The 19,618-nt window shown below is 40.4% G+C and overlaps 1 protein-coding gene across 9 annotated transcripts in view; it reads left to right on the top strand.

Annotated features, from left to right (window-relative positions):
* ARHGAP6 (Rho GTPase activating protein 6) overlaps window positions 1-19,618 on the top strand; it is a 552,843-nt gene that overhangs the window by 362,752 nt on the left and 170,473 nt on the right. The window contains exon 1 of one of the 9 annotated variants that reach the window (XM_079911255.1): window positions 14,663-14,725. The exons of the other annotated variants lie outside the window; for them this stretch is intronic. The gene's annotated coding sequence lies outside the window, so the exon portion shown is untranslated. Of the gene's footprint in view, window positions 1-14,662; window positions 14,726-19,618 lie in introns of those variants that run through there. 9 annotated transcript variants of the gene reach the window in all.

Here is a 19,618-nt window from a genome sequence, read left to right as displayed (position 1 = left end):
TTGGATCGTCATGTTTTCATTGTCATTTGTCTCTAGGTATTTTCTGATTTCCTCTTTGAGTTCTTCAGTGATCTCTTGGTTATTTAGTAATGTATTGTTTAGCCTCCATGTGTTTGTGTTATTTTACATTTTTTTCCCTGTAATGGATTTCTGATCTCATAGCATTGTGGTCAGGAAAGATGCTTGATATGATTTCAATTTTCTTCAATTCACTGAGGCTTGATTTGTGACCCAAGATGTGATCTATCCTGGAGAATGTTCTGTGCGCACTTGAGAAGAAAGTGGAATCTGCTGTTTTTGGTTGGAGTGTCCTATAAATATCAATTAAATCTATCTGGTCTATTGTGTCATTTAAAGCTTGTGTTTCTTTAGTAATTTTCTGTTTGGATGATCTGTCCATTGGTGTAAGTGGGGTGTTAAATGGTTGTGTTACTGTCGATTTCCCCTTTTACGGCTGTTAGCATTTGCCTTATGTATTGAGGTGCTCCTATGTTGGGTGCATATATATTTATAATTGTTATATCTTCTTCTTGGATTGATCCGTTGATCATTATGTAGTGTCCTTCTTTGTCTCTTGTAATAGTCTTTATTTTAAAGTCTATTTTGTCTGATATGAGAATTGCTACTCCAGCTTTCTTTTGGTTTCCATTTGCATGGAATATCTTTTTCCATCCCCTCACTTTCAGTCTGTATGTGTCCCTAGGTCTGAAGTAGGTCTCTTGTAGACAGCATATATATGGGTCTTGTTTTTGTGTCTATTCAGGAAGCCTGTGTCTTTTGGTTGGAGCATTCAATCCATTCACGTTTAAGCTAATTATTGATATGTATGTTCCTGTTACCATTTTCTTAATTGTTTGGTGTTCATTTTGGTAGGTCCTTTTCTTCTCTTGTGTTTCCCACTTAGAGAACTTCCTTTAGCATTTGTTGTAAAGCTGGTTTGGTGGTGCTGAATTCTCTTAGCTTTTGCTTGTCTGTAAAGCTTTTGATTTCTCCATCAAATCTGAAAGAAATCCTTGCTGGGTAGAGTAATCTTGGTTGTAGGTTCTTCCATTTCATCACTTTAAATATGTCATGCCACTCCCTTCTGGCTTGCAGAGTTTCTGCTGAGAAATCAGCTGGTTAACCTTATGGGAGTTCCCTTGTATGTTATTTGTCATTTTTCCCTTGCTGCTTTCAATAATTTTTCTTTGTCTTAATTTTTGCCAGTTTGATTACTGTGTGTCTCTGCGTGTTTCTCCTTGGGTTTATCCTGTATGGGACTCTCTGCGCTTCCTGGACTTGGGTGGCTATTTCCTTTCCCATGTTAGGGAATTTTTCAACTATAATCTCTTTGAATATTTTCTCGGGTCCTTCCTCTCTCTCTTCTCCTTCTGGGACCCCTATCATGTGAATGTTGTTGTGTTTAATGTTGTCCCAGAGGTCTCTTAGGCTGTCTGCATTTCTTTTCATTCTTTTTTCTTTATTCTGTTCCACAGCAGTGAATTCCACCATTCTGTCTTCCAGGTCACTTCTCTGTTCTTCTGCCTCAGTTATTCTGCTATTGATTCCTTCTAGTGTAGTTTTCATTTCAGTTATTGTATTGTTCATCTGTGTTTGTTTGTTCTTTAATTCTTCTAGGTCTTTGTTAAACATTTCTTGCATCTTCTCGATCTTTGCCTCCATTCTTTATCCGAGGTCCTGGATTTTCTTCACTATCATTATTCTGAATTCTTTTTCTGGAAGCTTGCCTATCTCCACTTCATTTAGTTGTTTTTCTGGGGTTTTATCTTGTTCCTTCATCTGGTACATAGCCCTCTGCCTTTTCATCTTGTCTATATTTCTGTGAATGTGGTTTTTTCCCACAGGCTGCAGGATTGTAGTTCTTCTTGCTTCTGCTGTCTGCCCTCTCCAATTACTTATTTTTATCTATAGGAAAATGTTATATGTTTACACTCTAAGACAGGAGGTATGAAAGTTTTTTGCAAAGGGTCAGATGGTAAATATGTTAGGCTTTGAGGCTACACAGGTTTTGTTGCAACTACTCAACTCTGAAATTATAACTGAAAGCATCCAGAGACTATACGTAAAGGAACAGACCAGGCTGTATCAAGTTAATACCATATTTATAGAAACAGATAGCAAACTGGATTTGGACCCGGGCTGCAGTTTGCCAAGTCCTACTCCAGGAGAAAAATTGTTTTACTTACTTATCTGATGAAGCCGACACGTGTGTACAGTAGGACTTCAAATGAATTGGTTTTTTTTTTTTTTTTTTTTTGCTGTACGCGGGCCTCTCACTGCTGTGGCCTCTCCCGTCGCGGAGCACAGGCTCCGGACGCGCAGGCCCAGCGGCCATGGCTCACGGGCCCAGCCGCTCCGCGGCATGTGGGATCTTCCCGGACCAGGGCATGAACCCGCGTCCCCCGTATCGGCAGGCGGACTCTCAACCACTGCGCCACCAGGGAAGCCCGAATTGGTTTTTTTTTGTTTTTGTTTTGTTTTGGCCACGCCACACGGCTTGTGGGATCTTAGTTCCCTGACCAGGGATGGAACCCATGCCCCCTGCAGTGGAAGTGCAGAGTCCTAAGCACTGGACAGCCAGGGAGGTCCCAGGAATTGGTTCTTTTAAAAGATGCGCCTAAAAGGCTGTCCTTTCACTGTCTTATGTAAGATGTCACAGTTGCTGCCATATTGGTTTCTAGAAACAGTAGAAAGGAGTAGAGGAGAGTAGTAGCAGGTATTTCATAATAGGTTGCTTAGCTTAAAGCCTGGTAGAACATTTGACAAAAGTAAACTAATAAGATTTCCTTACATGTTGGGCAAGTTCACAACTGATCTTGAATGTCAAAGGCCTGACGTCTCCTACCTACATATGCCAGCAATGTAGACTGAGCCAGGTACTGTGAGATGGAGCCCCTTTGCCTATAGCTGGTTTCACCATCCTTGTGGCGTCTTCTTGGTCCCCTTACAGCAACTAAAACATTTTTTCTCCTTTATTTTCCTTCAGAGTATTCTCTAGTGCTTTGTTCAAACTGATTTTAGCATCCTCTTTTAGTTTTAATCAAATATTTCAAACATTAAGAAAAGAACAGAAAAAATTAAACAAAAGTCTGTCACTCAGATTTAATAACTGTTAACATTTGGTATTGTTTGTTTTAGATATTTTAATCTTTCTTTTTAAAAGAAATAATACATATGGACACAGTTGACTCCTATACCAGACTTTTAATGTGTATGATTTTTCTACATTCTCACAATTTTTAAAGAGGCAATTTATTTTCAGATGGATCTGCATTTTTCCTACTTTTAAAATCAGTTCTTGAGAGCCAAGAGGATGGAAAGATTAGTGATTTGATCTTAGATGTATGCGTTGTCATTGGTACACAGTGTGACCAATTTGATCTGATTTGATACAGTTTTCTGTCCATCCAGGACTAAAGAACGCTACGAGTTTACTTCCAAGAGAGACTTTGCGAATTCCCCATATCTCTTCCCTACTGTAAATGAGATGTGTGTCTAAGAGACAGTGAATATAAATCATCCTAATTCATGATCAAGGGCTGAATACAGCTTTTCATTTCCATAGCAACTTTTTCAAATGCATTATTTTTCTCTGCTGCCCTTAACACAGTTCATGCTTTGTGGAACAAGTGCTTTCACAAGCGTTCTCTCATTCAGTCTTTGGATCGTCCTATGTGGTGGTTAGAACAAATAGTATCGCAGTCATCTCCTAGGTAAGGAAATTAAGGCACAGTGATGTCAGTGCTGTGCTTCTAGGTCTCGACTGCACCTTAACACCACTGGGTGAGCTTTGAAAAAGTACCTGTGGATCCCTGAGCCTACCCACAGAGATCTGATACAAGCAGGCTGGGATGGACCAAAGGCATTAGTATTTTTATTGATTCTTCTGTGCAGCCAAGGTTGAGAATTTCTGCTGGACTAGTGGAACTGGTCCAAGTTATTTAACCCTGTGGTTCTCAAATGGGAGCTATTTATTCCCTCCCCCACCTTGGGGGGACATTTGACAATGAGACAATGTCGATTGACACAGTTTGGTTGAAGATGCTACTGGCTTCTAGTGAGTAGAGAGACCAGGGGTGCTGCCTGAACATCCTGCAGCCCCGCCTCCCAACATGAAACTATCCGGCCCCAAATGCCACTATGTCAGTAGCGCTGAGGTTGATAAAACCCTACTTAACCTGTAAGTGTTAGGCTGAAGTTCCTCTGACTCTAAGCCATTGTTCTTTCTTCAGTCCCAAGCTGCTAGGTTATTCAAATTAGTCATCCTCTTATTTTTGCTCTAATAATGCATTTTTAAAGTAGATTGCTTTTTGAAGCTAAAATGTTTACAGTGACTTTTAATTTTTTCATCAGGTAGGTGGTCTTGTGTCATAACCACAGTAGGATAGGCAGGAATCCTACTTTTCTCAGAATACCAAAAGTAACACAAAACAAGCAAATAGACAAAAAAAGACAACATCAAAAAGAAGAAAAGGGCTATTTCTCAACTTAAGTATATATATGATCCCCCTGAAAAATATGAATTATATAAAGCAGTGGTCCTCAAAATTGAGTATGCGTTGAAATCCAATGGAGGGCTTGTTAAAACACAGCCTGCTGGGCCCCACCCCCAGAGGGTCTGATTTCGTAAGCCTGGTGTGGGGTTCAAGCACTTGCATTTCTAAATTTCTAACAAGTTTCCAGCTGAGGCAGAAGCTTCTGGCCCTGGGAACACACTGAGAATTAATGGCTGTAAAGTGTGTTTCTATAATAGCTTTTCAAATGCATATTAACCTCAGGACTATCTAGTAAAGCAACAAGTTAATATTCCTAAAAATGCAAACACTATTTATCATAGTATACACATAACTTAAAAGTATAATCCATCAGTAAGTACAAGGACCTTCCAGTTCTATGATTACAATGAGCACAGACCTGTGGACTTAAACCTTTTGCGCCCACTTCTAAGAGAACCAGGAGCTAGCTACAGTAAGCTTGGTTCAAGAACAAGTCTAATGTTATGAATGTACAGATCTCCACCTGATCAGAAATGAAAGGATGAAAATTCCCTGAGACATTTTAAAAAGCATCTGGGCAAAGAGAAAGTTGATATTTTCTAAGGTACGTGATGCACATTCTTCAAATCATAAGTAGATGCTTAAATCAAAAATGACGAACAAAAGGTACTAGTTTTGGACACATTAACATATGATTGTAGAAGGGTGGATGGATCTCTAAAATTTCAGTGAAATGTATTGCCTATCCATACAATAACACGTATTAATTCCTTAGCGAGCTGGAATATTGGCATAGGTGGCTAAATAACCTTAGAGTTAAATGTGGAATCTGAAACCTATTTCAAGTGTTTCAGGAACAAGTCAATTATTCTTCCGGTTCACCAGCCAATGATACTTTTATTTATTTATTTATTTACTAATATCTTTATTGGAGTATAATTGCTTTACAATGGTGTGTCAGTTTCTGCTTTATAACAAAGTGACTCAGCTGTACATATACATATGTCCCCATATCTCTTCCCTCTTGCGTCTCCCTCCCTCCCACCCTCCGTACCCCACCCCTCTAGGTGGTCACAAAGCACAGAGCTGATCTCCCTGTGCTATGCGGCTGCTTCCCATCAGCTATCTATTTTACGTTTGGTAGTGTATATATGTCCATGCCACTCTTTCACTTTGTCACAGCTTACCCTTCCCCCTCCCTATATCCTCAAGTCCATTCTCTAGTAGGTGTGCATCTTTATTCCTGTCTTACCCCTAGGTTCTTCATGACCTTTTTTTTTTTTCTTAGATTCCATATATATGTGTTAGCCTACGGTATTTGTTTTCCCCTTTCTGACTTCACTCTGTATGACAGTCTCTAGGTCCATCCACCTCACTACAAATAACTCAGTTTTGTTCCTTTTTATGGCTGAGTAATATTCCATTGTACATATGTGCCACATCTGCTTTATCCATTCATCTGTTGATGGACACTTAGGTTGCTTCCATGTCCTGGCTATTGTAAATAGAGCTGCAGTGAACATTTTGGTACATGTCTCTTTTTGAATTATGGTTTTCTCAGGGTATATGCCCAGAAATGGGTTTGCTGGGTCATATGGTAGTTCTATTTTTAGTTTTTTAAGGAACCTCCATACTGTTCTCCATAGTGGCTGTATCAATTTACATTCTCACCAACAGTGCAAGAGGGTTCCCTTTTCTCCACACCCTCTCCAGCATTTATTGTTTCTAGATTTTTTGATGATGGCCATTCTGACTGGTGTGAGATGATATCTCATTGTAGTTTTGATTTGCATTTCTCTAATGATTAATGGTGTTGAGCATTCTTTCATGTGTTTGTTGGCCATCTGTATATCTTCTTTGGAGAAATGTCTATTTAGGTCTTCTGTCCATTTTTGGATTGGGTTGTTTGTTTTTTTGTTATTGAGCTGCATGAGCTGCTTGTATGTTTTGGAGATTAATCCTTTGTCAGTTGCTTCATTTGCAAATATTTTCTCCCATTCTGAGGGTTGTCTTTTCGTCTTGTTTATGGTTTCCTTTGCTGTGCAAAAGCTTTGAAGTTTCATTAGGTCCCATTTGTTTATTTTTGTTTTTATTTCCATTTCTCTAGGAGGTGGGTCAAGAAGGATCTTGCTGTGATTTATGTCATAGAGTGTTCTGCCTGTGTTTTCCTCTAAGAGTTTGATGGTATCTGGCCTTACATTTAGGTCTTTAATCCATTTTGAGTTTATTTTTGTGTATGGTGTTAGGGAGTGTTCTAATTTCATTCTTTTACATGTAGCTGTCCAGTTTTCCCAGCACCACTTATTGAAGAGGCTGTCTTTTCTCCATTGTATATTCTTGCCTCCTTTATCAAAGATAAGGTGACCATATGTGCATGGGTTTATCTTTGGGCTTTCTATCCTATTCCATTGATCGCTATTTCTGTTTTTGTGCCAGTACCATACTGCCTTGATTACTGTAGCTTTGTAGTATAGTCTAAAGTCAGGGAGCCTGATTCCTCCAGCTCCGTTTTTCTTTCTCAAGATTACTTTGGCTATTCAGGGTCTTTAGTGTCTCCATACAAATTGTGAATTTTTTTGTTCTAGTTCTGTGAAAAATGCCAGTGGTAGTTTGATAGGGATTGCATTGAATCTGTAGGTTGCTTTGGGTAGTAGAGTCATTTTCACAATGTTGATTCTTCCAATCTTCCAAGAACATGGTATATATCTCTCCATCTATTTGTATCATCTTTAATTTCTTTCATCAGTGTCTTATAATTTTCTGCATACAGGTCTTTTGTCTCCTTAGGTAGGTTTCTTCCTAGATATTTTCTTCTTTGTGTTGCAATGGTAAATGGGAGTGTTTTCTTAATTTCACTTTCAGATCTTTCATCATTCCTATACACTAATGATGAAAAATCTGAAAGTGAAACCAATGACACTTTAAAGAGAGCAGCAATTTAGGTGATGTGGCTTGTGATTTTCTTAAACTAGCCTTAAGTTAGATATTACAGCATATTTTGTAGGTGAAAAACCTAAACCCCAAAGTAGCAGAGGACACGTCCCTTATTTTCTACAGCAAGAGCTCATAGAAACTAGAATATGCTCTTATCTCTGCCTCTTAGTTGTTTTCTGAATCCCTTGATAGTGAAGATTTTGTTACCTCTTTCTAGAACCTGGCACACTTCCTAGTACATACCAAGGGATAATTAGGCTTTCACTGAATTGACTTAAATAGGTTTGTGAGAAGTTCATGCATTTCTCTATTCCATGAATTTCATGTCATATATTTCAGTCCCATTTAAATTCAGGGTCCTCACAAAGAAGATCCTGAAGAGGATCCAGTGTATACTGTCCAAAGTACAAACTTCTAATTATGAACTAAGGATTGAGAAAAATAAAGGGAAACTATGGGAGAATTTTCCAAGAAGTAAGCATTTCTTGTTGTATTGGTATTGATGATATATATGGCACTCAACAATGACCAGTAAAGATGTAAAAAAAAAAAAAAACCAATGATAAAACTTCCAAAGGATAACTAAATAACCCTGTACTGTAAAATATAATATAAAAATTAAACTTCTAAGAGAACAAATAAAATCTAAGAATTGAAAAACGTTCCCAATAGTATTGTTCTGCTGCAGTGTTTAAGAGCAAACCAAGAAGTTGCTATGGCATTGACTTATGCGTGCGTAGCAACAGAGCGAGCTCAGTGATTCAGCTTGATAAAAGAGGAAATTAGCTCACCATTTCCCTTTCCCTAAATCAGTCAGATAGCCAAATATTTCATGTTGAAATGGTATATCCATCAACATGTTCTAATGGATAAAAGTCTATAGTGGGGGTGGGGTGGGGGAAGGTCACAAGATGAAATTTGTATGTCATGTGCTTACTTTAGAGAATGCAACTCATGTCTAAAGAATCTATTAATATCTCTGCATCCTGCTTTCCCCCCATTGAATGGGGTTTGTCGGTGGCTTATACTGGGTGCATATACAATGACGAGTAATAATTTGGCAAAAGACAACAACGTATCAGCCCATATAACTTTGTTCTAATGAAAGTTGACCATGGTATATTTTGTGAAAGCAACGTTGTTGGACTGTGAGACTAACTCCCTGTGTGCAACAGCCCTCCAGGGAAGGGACAGATTATGCCAGCATAATATGTGAAGTTTAGTCATGATCACTTGCACAAAGCCGAGGTCAGCCGTGGGTGTGTGCACAGGAGGTACCACTGGAGTGAGCCAGTACAAACAGAGGCAAAAGGCACAAATAAATGCTGGCATTTTATCACGTGATTAATTTTAATGCTATTTTACCACAGTGTCTTTTCTTGTATTGTTTATCCTCCACATGTTTATTTTGTTTCGGGTTTCCTTTCCTTAAACTGGTAAATGAGAATTGGGGAAGTATGGTTTGAGTCACTACTTGACCATGAACATGGGCAGTTAATGGACCCCACAGAAGAGCCCCGAACCTGTGGAGCTTGGATTCTTAGATTGATTCTGGCTTGACTTAGGTTTCAGAAACATACAATTTGATTAATTCATTTTTAATTTATTCAGTACATACAGTCAAATTCATCTTTTGGGGGTACAGTTCTGAGTTTTGACAAACACATGAAGTTGTCTAACCACCACCACAGTAGGGACCCAGAAGAGTTCTGTCACCCCCCCCACCCCACAGATTCCCTCATGCTGTCCCTTCGTAGTCAACCCCTCCCTGTACCCCCAGGACCTGTCATCCACAAATCTGCTGGAGCTGTTCTGTTTTGACTGTTTTTTTCTTCTCCGTTCATTCGTACAACAACCATTTACTGAGAGTCTACCATGTGCCAGGCTCTGTTTGAGGTGCTGGAAGGTGAAATGGTTCATAAGACTAACATGGAGCTTTCCATGCAGAAACAAGAAAATGAACCAAAGTAAATCAGTAATTCCAAATCGTGGTGAATGCTGTGAGGAAGACAGATTCCTGTGATAACACGTATCAGAAGATGAAACCTAATTGTACGTAGAGTATTAGAGGAGGTCGCTCTGAGAAGCTGGCATTAAATCTGAGCGCTGAAGGATAAGAAGGAGCCAGCTGTGTGAAATGAGCAGGGGGTGGGGACACACGGGCCATCACTCCAGACAGAAGGAACATGATACGCGAAACGGAGGGTCGGGAGTCGAGTGAGAGAAGGGAGCAATGGCATCAGGTGCTGTGGACGGACAGGCAGGGCCCAGCTAAGGTGTATCTCCTTCATTCCCTTGCAGCAGGACGCCATCGGGATCAGTCTGTATCTCGGGATGATTTGATTGACGTTTTTAGTTCTATGTAGAAAGTTGGTTGTTGCAGAGCGAGAACGGACACGGGGCGGTTCCCGGGCCATGGCAGCCACCCAGTTGACTGTTGATGGAGGGGTAGGTTTGGGCAGCAGCTGTGGAGATGAAGAAGGGTTGGATTTGAAATGTATTTTAGAGGTAGAAGCAACGGAACTGGGTGTTTGATTGGATATGGCATAAGGGGCTGGTGAAAGAAAAGGAGGAATTAAATTCAACTTCCAAGTTCTTTCTTGAGCAGCTGGGTAGATGATGCCATTTACTGACATGAAGAAAATATTGAGAGAGGAGCAAGGTTGTGGGGAGAAAAATAAAAACTTCGGGTTTGGGACAGTTTGAAATAGAGAAATGCATTAGACACCCACTTGGAGATGTGAAGCCCCTAGAAGTATACACACACACACACACACACACACACACACACGCGCGCGCGCGCGCGCACATATATTTAGAATTCAGAGAGCTTGGAGCTGGAGAGAGAAATTTGTGTCATCACTTAAATATTAATTATTTATTATATTGTTAATTTACAAGTTAAACATATTTATATATTTATTATTAATATGATTTTGTATGTTAACGTTAATCCATATAACAGATATGAATTTATTCCCTGATATATATTGAGGGCCCACTGTGGGTGAGACTCGGATGAGGAAAAGGGGACATGATGGTAAAGAGGAACCTACATGACTGAGGCAGGCTGGCAGGAGAGAGAGGACTTCATTAAGCAGTCTCGCATGTACGTGTAAAACTAGAGTGACAATAAGTTCCGCAGAGGAGAGGGTTCTGTGAGAGGGCATAATAGGGAGATTTGCTCAGTCTGAGTAGAGACGGCTTCGGGAAAGGCTTCCCAGAGCACTGGAGAATGAGGAGTGGGGAGAGGGCATTGGGTAGAAGAAAGAGCGTGGATGAAAGGTCGTGTGACAGAAGACCAGCCATTTAGATTTGGGTTCTCAGATGTCAGATATACTGTGGTTTCAATTTAGGAATCCAAGAGGACATCCCAGGAGCACGCATTTCCACAAGCCCTTCAGGCAATCCATTTCTTCAACAAATATTCATTGAGCACCAAGGTATGCCTGGGACTCTTCCAGGTGCCGGGAATTCAGTAATTAATGTGAAAAGTTTCCTTCCTTCGTGGAGCTTGTTTCTGGTGAATCTGATCCAGGAGGTTCACAGATCCTGGGCACATCTTGAGAAGGTTGTTTGACTTAAGAGATGTTAGCCTAGAACAGAGCCATGAGGCAGGCCATCACTTAGAGCTCAAAAGGAGGAGAAGCAGCACCAAAGAAGCTAGTGATCTAGTGGCTAGTGAAGGAGGAAGTGAGGAAAGTGGTGTACGTACGCAAAAGCTGAGAGAGGGAACGGATTCAAGATGGCCGGGTCAGTGGTCCACTAATGGTGCTGAGGGGTCAAGTAGAACGAAGGCAGAACAGTCCCCCTTGAACTTTACAGCATGACATCATTGGTGATCTTGAGCAAACCAGTTTTTTTTCTGAATAGTGGGAGTAGAAAACAGACTTGAGTTGTGTTAAAGAGTGACTGGGAAGTGAAAAGTTGAAAGTGAGAGGATACTGGCAATTCAAAAGTTAAAAATTGCCGACAACTCTAGAGGAATTTGCCTTCCACTTGGGACTTCATTATTGTCCCGCAGGAAAGAGTCCTGTGGCAGTGGTGAGGTTAATCTACTTCTTTTAGCCTAATCTGTCCGTCTGAAAGGAGGAAAGTAATAATTCGTTCTAAGAGTGAGATTGTTGAGGGTGAAATGGGGTAGTATATGCATGCAATGAATCCTCATTAAAAGTAATGGCTTAGGGCTTCCCTGGTGGCGCAGTGGTTGAGAGTCCACCTGCCGATGCAGGGGACACGGGTTCGTGCCCCGGTCCGGGAAGATCCCACATGCCGCAGAGCGGCTGGGCCCGTGAGCCATGGCCGCTGAGCCTGCGTCCGGAGCCTGTGCTCCGCAACGGGAGAGGCCACAACAGTGAGAGGCCCACATACCGAAAAAAAAAAAAAAAAAAAAAAAAAAAAAGTAATGGCTTACTAAATATTAAGTGAAAGCAAAAATAAGATCAGAATTCTTCTTCTTATTAAGTGATTTTCAAGGGAGGAAGTGGGAGAGGTCCAACAACTTGCCCCAATTACACAGCTAGTAAGTGGCGGCTGCTAGAATCGGAACGCATGTCTTCTGACTTGGTGCTATGGTGCGCTTGCTCCACTTGGCCTTATAATTGTATTTCTCTCCAGAACTGTGATCTGCTTAAGTAGAGACTGAGTGTCTGTCGACTTTGTATCCCCACCACCACTGCATTTACCCCAGGGCCTGGCACAGGTAAAGTTCTCCACCGTGAGTGGCATCGAAGTGAAAATCCCAGACTCGTGGCTCAGCCTTCTTGGGCTGCTCTTGTTTCTGACATTCCAATTTGTATTCAGGAGAAATGCTTTTGACCTCAGACCCCCAAGCTAATTTGGTTACACATGACAGCGCGGAGGAAGTGGGGGAAAACAGGGGTAAGGGTGGAGAAAGCACTTGAAAGTGACAGTAGAAATGGCATAGTGTTTGCAGAAAAATAACGTATCTGTACCTTATTGAAAAATAAGTACACTAATAATAAAACATAAGGAAGCAAATAAAACTAATTGATTATTGTTAGGTGTCTATATCCATATCTGCCTATCTACCTCCATTCCATCCTCGTGCAGTTTTTTCCTCCAAAAAGAAATACTGCGATCATCAGAGATTACCGGCAGGAAGATTCCCTGGAGGATGAGACATGAGGAAGCATTCTCAGGACCCATTAAAGAGCCTGGGGACAGTGCACTCTAGGAGTCCTGTGGAGGGAGAGCTCGAAAGCTGTCTGTCACCTCTTGAAAGAAAGGACTGTAAGAGGTGAAGTAGACTTACTCTGTGCTGTCTCCCTGGGATCTTACTGACTCGGAGGAATTAAGTAGAACAAGCATGTGGAGAATGTCCAGGGATCATACTTGGTTCCTTTATTTCCTGTAATGGCAAGAAATGGTTTCCTGCAGAAGCTGTGCATTCTGGGTCGTCACTAGAGTCAGGGGTGAGCGTTTCCTGGGAACTGGAGAAGGGAAGTGAAACCAGACCACCCCCAGATTCCTTCCCAAATCTCTTGAGTTGAATCATTTGAAATTACCATTTTTATACATCCAAAACAGTAAAAAAAAATTAACCATTTCATACAGTTCAACCAAAAAGTCTAATCCTGATACTACAATGCAGAGGTATGGGTGGTGGGAGACCTTCTTGCTGATTTAAAGACTGATCACTTGGGACCATATATTAAAGCCTCTCAATTTTGTGAGCCAGGTGAAAGGCATTCTTCTTCCTGACTCTATTTGTATAGTATATTTGATGAGAGCGTGCCAGCATCGTCTATTTACTACCCTCCTTGCTCAGTGATTATGTGAAAAGAAAGGAAAAAGCTGGGGGTGATTGTCTAGACAGTCTTAAAATAGCTGCTCCCAGGTGCAAAGGAAGCAGTAAAATGCAGACAAAGTATGAGTGTCCTTTGCCAAAAACACAGTGTGTTTGAACTTTCATAGGTTCCCTGTAAACTCTGCAGGAGAAAATGGCCAGAAGACTAAATCCCAATAATTATGATCACTAGTTACTTTAAGAACTAGTAGAAATGGTATAGTGTTAGCAGGAAAATAACATCTGATTGAAAAATATACCACCACTTCACACAGAGGCATTCTCTGCATGCTAAATTACATAGAAAGTTTTGAGATAATTATTTGGATAATTTTGAACTAAAATAGTCCAGGCTAAAATATTTAGCTGACTGAAACACCTGTGCAAGCTTTAATTTAAATTATACAGACAATTGGGCTTCCCTGGTGGCGCAGTGGTTGAGAGTCCGCCTGCCGATGCAGGGGACACGGGTTCGTGCCCCGGTCCGGGAAGATCCCACGTGCCGTGGAGCGGCTGGGCCTGTGAGCCATGGCCGCTGAGTCTGCGCGTCCGGAGCCTGCGCGTCCGGAACGGGAGAGGCCACAACGGTGAGAGGCCCGCGTACCGCAAAAAAAAACCAAAAAAAAAAACAAAGAAAAAACACAACTAATTTGATTTTGCATGGATTTAACCTCAATAAAAAACCAAAAAAAGCCTATATGGGCCAGGGCCAAGGCAAGGATGTGGGAATGCAGAGGAATAAGGAAGAGGGCAGAGAAGCCACTCAGGAGAATTGGCCAGTTCTGTGGGGTAATGGAGAGCAGGAAGGGGGGGGGGGGTCCTGAAGATTCTAGCTTGGGTGCCGAGATGAATGGTGACACCCTTTGTCAAGTGACTTGGATGATTAAGCAGATCTGTTCTCTTCATTTTGATGCTGCCACTCACTAGCTGTGGGTCTGTGGGCAAGTTTGTCCACCTTTCTGCCCGGACAGTGGGAAAACTGGCGTTGTTGTGAGGACCGAATGAGCGAGCATATCTGGAGCCTGGCACACAGCAGGCCCTCAGTGAATATTTGTGGAATGCACGAAGGATTACACTTACTTGTTTTTCAACATTAGGCCAGCCTGTTCAGAGATACCAAAATGGTAGTTGCTATGCTCTCTGGAACTCTAAGACACATGTGTATCTTGTTAAGCCTTGAGACATTTGGTGGGTTTCCTTCGGACTTTCAGTCAGCATGGTTGAGCACTCTGGGCTCAGGAGCATGCGTAGACAGTAGCGGGCCTGGGCTCCCCTGGTGGCGCAGTGGTTGAGAGTCCGCCTGCCGACGCAGGGGGCGCGGGTTCCTGCGCCGGTTCGGGAGGATCCCACGTGCCACGGAGCGGCTGGGCCCGTGAGCCATGATGGCCGCTGAGCCTGCGCGTCCGGAGCCTGTGCGCCGCAACGGGAGAGGCCACAGCAGTGAGAGGCCCTCGTACCGCGAACAAAAGACAGTAGCTGGCCTATAGTAAGTGCTAACTAATTGTTACCTTTTCTTGTTGTTGTTTTTGTTGTTATTGTGGTGGCGGTGATTATAAAACGATTGCCAGGATCTGCCTGAGAATATATTGTAACACAGACGCAGTTCTGGAACTTGCTGGAAAGAGATGACATAGCAAAAAGAAATGAGCCAGTCAGACTGTTTAGTTACTAAATTGAAACGTTGAAAAAAAATGACTACTCCAGTGTTGATCCTTAAAACCTTTACCATCACAGAGAGAACAAATGAATCACTCTTCCAGCACCAGCTCCAGGAACTTCCCATAATGAGCTCATGACCCTGGCGTCAGCAGTGCCCAGTTTTGTCAGCCTTCGTGAAGTTCATTATTTAAAGTGAGGAATCTGTCCTCGTGTAGGTGTAATGGGGTTCGTTGAATTACAAAGATGCTAGAGCTGCCATTTAGAGGAAAAGCTCCTTTCTAACACTTGCCTGTTTTAATGAGTCCCCACCATGCCTCTGTGATTATCAAATCAATTGCCTTTCACAGAACTAGCTATTTTATAGCCCTGAGAGAATTTGATTAGAACATTCAGTTACCTGGTCTGAAGAACAATCTAGCTGTGGGTTCATATTCTTTGGATTGAATGGGTTGAAAATTAAATTGACAGTAGAATTTTTGTACACAAAAGCCTCAGGTGCCTTTTGGCAACTTCAGGGCACCAAAATAACGTTAGACTTGGAGATAAGTTGCACTGAAAAGATTTTGTACTGCTGCCCACCCAAATCCAGTCTATTAATGCTTTGTCCACTAAATCACTGGGTACATGGCGTGTACCGTAGCTATACTACCACACAGAATAATACTAGTCAGATGTTTGGGGCTGAATGTACAAAGTTCAGAAATGACTTTAGACATGTTATCATTCTTCCTTCAGTAAAATAAGAGCATTATCACCAATCTAATACCAAACAACAGCATTCACAACACAAAAGTGATTTTCTTGTAACTTCAGGGATTCCATGTAAACTATCACTGCATGTCTGAATGGGCGCCACGGTAATGCATGCCCCCAGAAGCGAGCCACGTGCTGACTAAATCAGCAATGCCTGAGTTCATGCTTTTGCCGTCCCTGTCAAGTGCCTTCTAACGGAGTAGATTAACCAAAGATTTGAGCTAACTTCTGTGGTCACCAAGCCTGTTGTAAATGAAGTCTTTTTGTTTTGATAAACACAGTCTGTTTTCCTTTTTAGCATAAGATATTACCCAGAAGCAGGTTGTGTTTGACTCAAAATTCCTAGGAAGCCGTGTGAAGTTAGGTTCAGTCTCAGCTACTCCTATCTTTGTTTTAAATTGAAGTATAGCTGATTTACAATGTTGTGTTAATTTCTGCTGTACAGCAAAGTGACCCAGTTGTACACATATATACATTCTTTTTCATATTCTGTTCCATTGTGGTTTATCCCAGGATATTGAATATAGTTCCCTGTGCTGTACAGTAGGACCTGGTTGTTTATCCTATCTTTTTACCCCAGCACCTGCACTCCTGGCACCTAGTAGAGGGCTTGCTAAGTAGTCACTATGTTTTGGTGAAATGATGTTTCTTGCTTTTCTTTTGTATCCAAATGTCTCTAATACTCACCAATAGTGATAATACCTCTGGATTATGGTGCTTACTGGGTGTGCCCTTCCCAGAGGTGTTGACATTTCCAAAATTATTTGGTACTTTGCAAAACATCCAGCAAGATCAAGTCTCTCCAAATCTTAAAAGGGCTGAACTCAGTTTGGCTTTAGAACAAAAGAATTTGATTAAAGTAATTCATACTGAAGGGTAAATGACTGTATATTTCATCCTGAGCTATTTGCAATTCAAGAGGAACTTTTTTTCCCCAAGTCTTTGCAATGGATTGTGGGAGCACGACTTTGTTTCTTAGTAGGAATGAATGCCCGATGCCCTTCCCTTACCTCAGCTTCTCATTCCTAACCGGTTCAGAATCTTGACACCTGTCTCCTGAAATGTTGATGACTTATAATCTAAAGAATATCATAGACACCCAGGAAAAGTAAACACACAGGAAATATTTTTTTCCTTCATAGCATGAAGTTTTCTCTTTTTCTTTCCTTTGGGTGGGGTAAAACGTGAGTAATTTACACAGTATTAGTCCCTAATGTAAAATTATAAAGTAATTTATATTTAGGAACATAGGTTGTTTTGTTTTAACTCAATGTGCATTTATTGTGTAATCAATGGATTATTTGCATCATCTATTCATGACTTAATTAAGGGGTCTACCATGGCATTATTTAGTGAATTAGTTTTTAAAAAATGATTTTATTTGGAAAAGACACTATAAGCCACTGAAGAGAAATTTTAGCCAAAGTTTAACAAGTGTTTAGTTCACGATGAGGCATTTGCAGCTGTAAGCAATCATATTACTCTACCATCACTTAGGTCTTTGGAAAATGAAGATGTTTACTTAGGGCTGTTAAAAGTTTGATTTTAATAGTGACTCCTAAGCAATACAGAGTATCACTTATGGCTGACATCAGGGAGGGGAAAAAGACAGTTGTTCACACTCACTGCTTAAGCTTCAGCCGTATTAGTTTTTATGATGTGTTTTTCTTATCATGTCAAGTGATTCCTGTTTTGCAGTGAGGGCATCGCATTGACTTGGTATCAAAGCACATGCTTTCTGCTCAAATAAGATACATTCAGTTAGAGAACAGCAGAGCAAGGATTGCTCGTTTGAGGCTGCTTCTACTGTCCCTTCAGTCTTCCATTTTGTTTCCTGCTCCATAAGATGCCAACAGTAGCAAGAAAGGATAGTTAAAATTCTGCCTTCCATGGAAGAAAACAAATGTCGTTGGTAATCACATGTTCTCCAAAAAGGGATTCTCATCACAGTTGAATCGGGTGCATCTTGCTTTGTTGCACAAGTTAAACCAGAAAATACTTTTATCTAGATCAGGGTGTCTCAGCCTCAGCACTATTAACTTTGGGACCAGATTATTTTTTTGAAGGGTTGTCGTATGCATTATGGGGTGTTCAGCAGCATCCCTGGTCTCTACCCACCAGCTGCCAGTAGTGCCCTCCCCCAGCTGTGACAACCAGAAATGCCTCCATATAGCCCCAAATTCCTATGAGCTGGAAAGGCACCCCAGTGGAGAGCTATTAATCTAGCAAGAACTACTTTTTATAAAAAAAGAAGTTTGATCTGCGATGTTTTCCTTTTTCCAATGAGATCTATTTTAGATCCTTATAGTTTCAATCTTTATAATTTCAATAATAAATGTCAAATAGTTACAGAATCAAAATTTAGGTTTGAGATGTTTGTCTGCATGGGAATGTGAATAACAGTGACAGTTTTTTCTGAACGAATAATTTATATGTACAGACTAACAAAGATATTTTTTTCTGGCATGCATTTAATTATATGAAATGTCTTTTGGTGATATGATAAGATGATTACATTTAGTGATAAATGAATCATCTTCATCAGAAAATTATAAAAAGAGATGAGAAAGAAATAAACAATTTAGAAAAATAGTAATAGCTTTCATATTTCGTCTTTTATTATTGAAGTAAGCATGTTGTCCCCACTTGTTCAATAACTATTCTTAAAATTTCTTGTCAAATTTGAATAATTCTTCTGCATTGTCAGTGAATATATCATAATTTTAATAGTTGTTGATAAGCATTTTAATCTCTGGATTTATTATCATTAGATGATGTAGTCACATATTTTAAAATAAATTTAGGCAAGAAAATTTGCCTATTTTCCTTATTTGGAAAATTAATTTCTCAGAATAAAAAACTGAAAGTAGAGTCAACCACCTTTGACCTGCATATACTTCTTCTTTGTTCACTTTACTAGCAGGTTCTACCAAGACAAATTTTAAGAGCAAAATCTCACTTAAATGCTTATTGCAGTTGAATATTTCTGAAATAATCTCCCCAGGAAGGGTTTTTTTTGCCAGTTGATTCCTGAGTAATTGATGCAGACTATCAATATTTATCTAAGATAAATGTGATAAGTAATATAAAAATCTTTAGAATTTCAGGGTGTACCATCCTCAGTAATATTGCTCTGAGATTCTGTTCAAACAGGAGAAACAGATTGTTTTCCTTCATCTATAGTATAACATAAGCAACATCATTCCCATGCAGTTTCCAATGATAACACAATCTGTGCTTCCATTTTGTAGAGAGCGTTATGCAAAACAGTGATAATGTTTTGGTTTAAGCCTCAAATCACAAATTCTGGATGAGAATCCTTGGAAATTTTCATAAGATCATCAGAAGTATTTTAGTGGATTTTAATAATGTTTATGCCTAAGAAGCAGTCATTCCAGATTTGTCAATCTGTTCTGATTAAATATGAAAATTTGTATACAACACTTTGGCACAATTCACAGAACGAGTTCTGCATGAATATAAATTTTTGGACAGTTTTATAATATTTACTACAATTGATCAAACAAGTTTACGTAAACGTGTGCTATCAGTGCTTTTAACTGGGAGAATTCCCTCACCCCAACCCCAAGACATTTTTGCCAATGTCTGGAGACATTTTTGTTGTCACAATTGGGAGGGGGTGGTTTGCTCCTGGCATCTAGTGGGTGGAGACCAGGGATACTGCTAAACATCCTTCAATGCACAGGACAGCCCCCCATGACCAAGAATGACCCAGCCCCAAATGTCAAGAATACCAAGGTTGCGGAGCTCTGTACTATAGATGATTAACTAAAATATTTTCTTTATTCTCCGACAATTTCTTGAGATGTTCTTCAGACCTCAGACATTTTGCAACTCTAAAGTTGACATCAGTGTTTCAGTCTTACTCATGTATATCTCATCACAGTACAAAGAAAAGATAATCCCTTAGCTGGTCCCTTATCTCATTTTACAGAGCTGTCGTTTT

The sequence above is a fragment of the Stenella coeruleoalba genome (assembly GCF_951394435.1).
Source record: "Stenella coeruleoalba genome assembly, chromosome: X".
Classification (NCBI taxonomy): Eukaryota; Metazoa; Chordata; class Mammalia; order Artiodactyla; family Delphinidae; genus Stenella; species Stenella coeruleoalba.
Note: the sequence above shows the minus strand (reverse complement) of the source record. Positions and strands in the feature narration are given on the sequence as shown.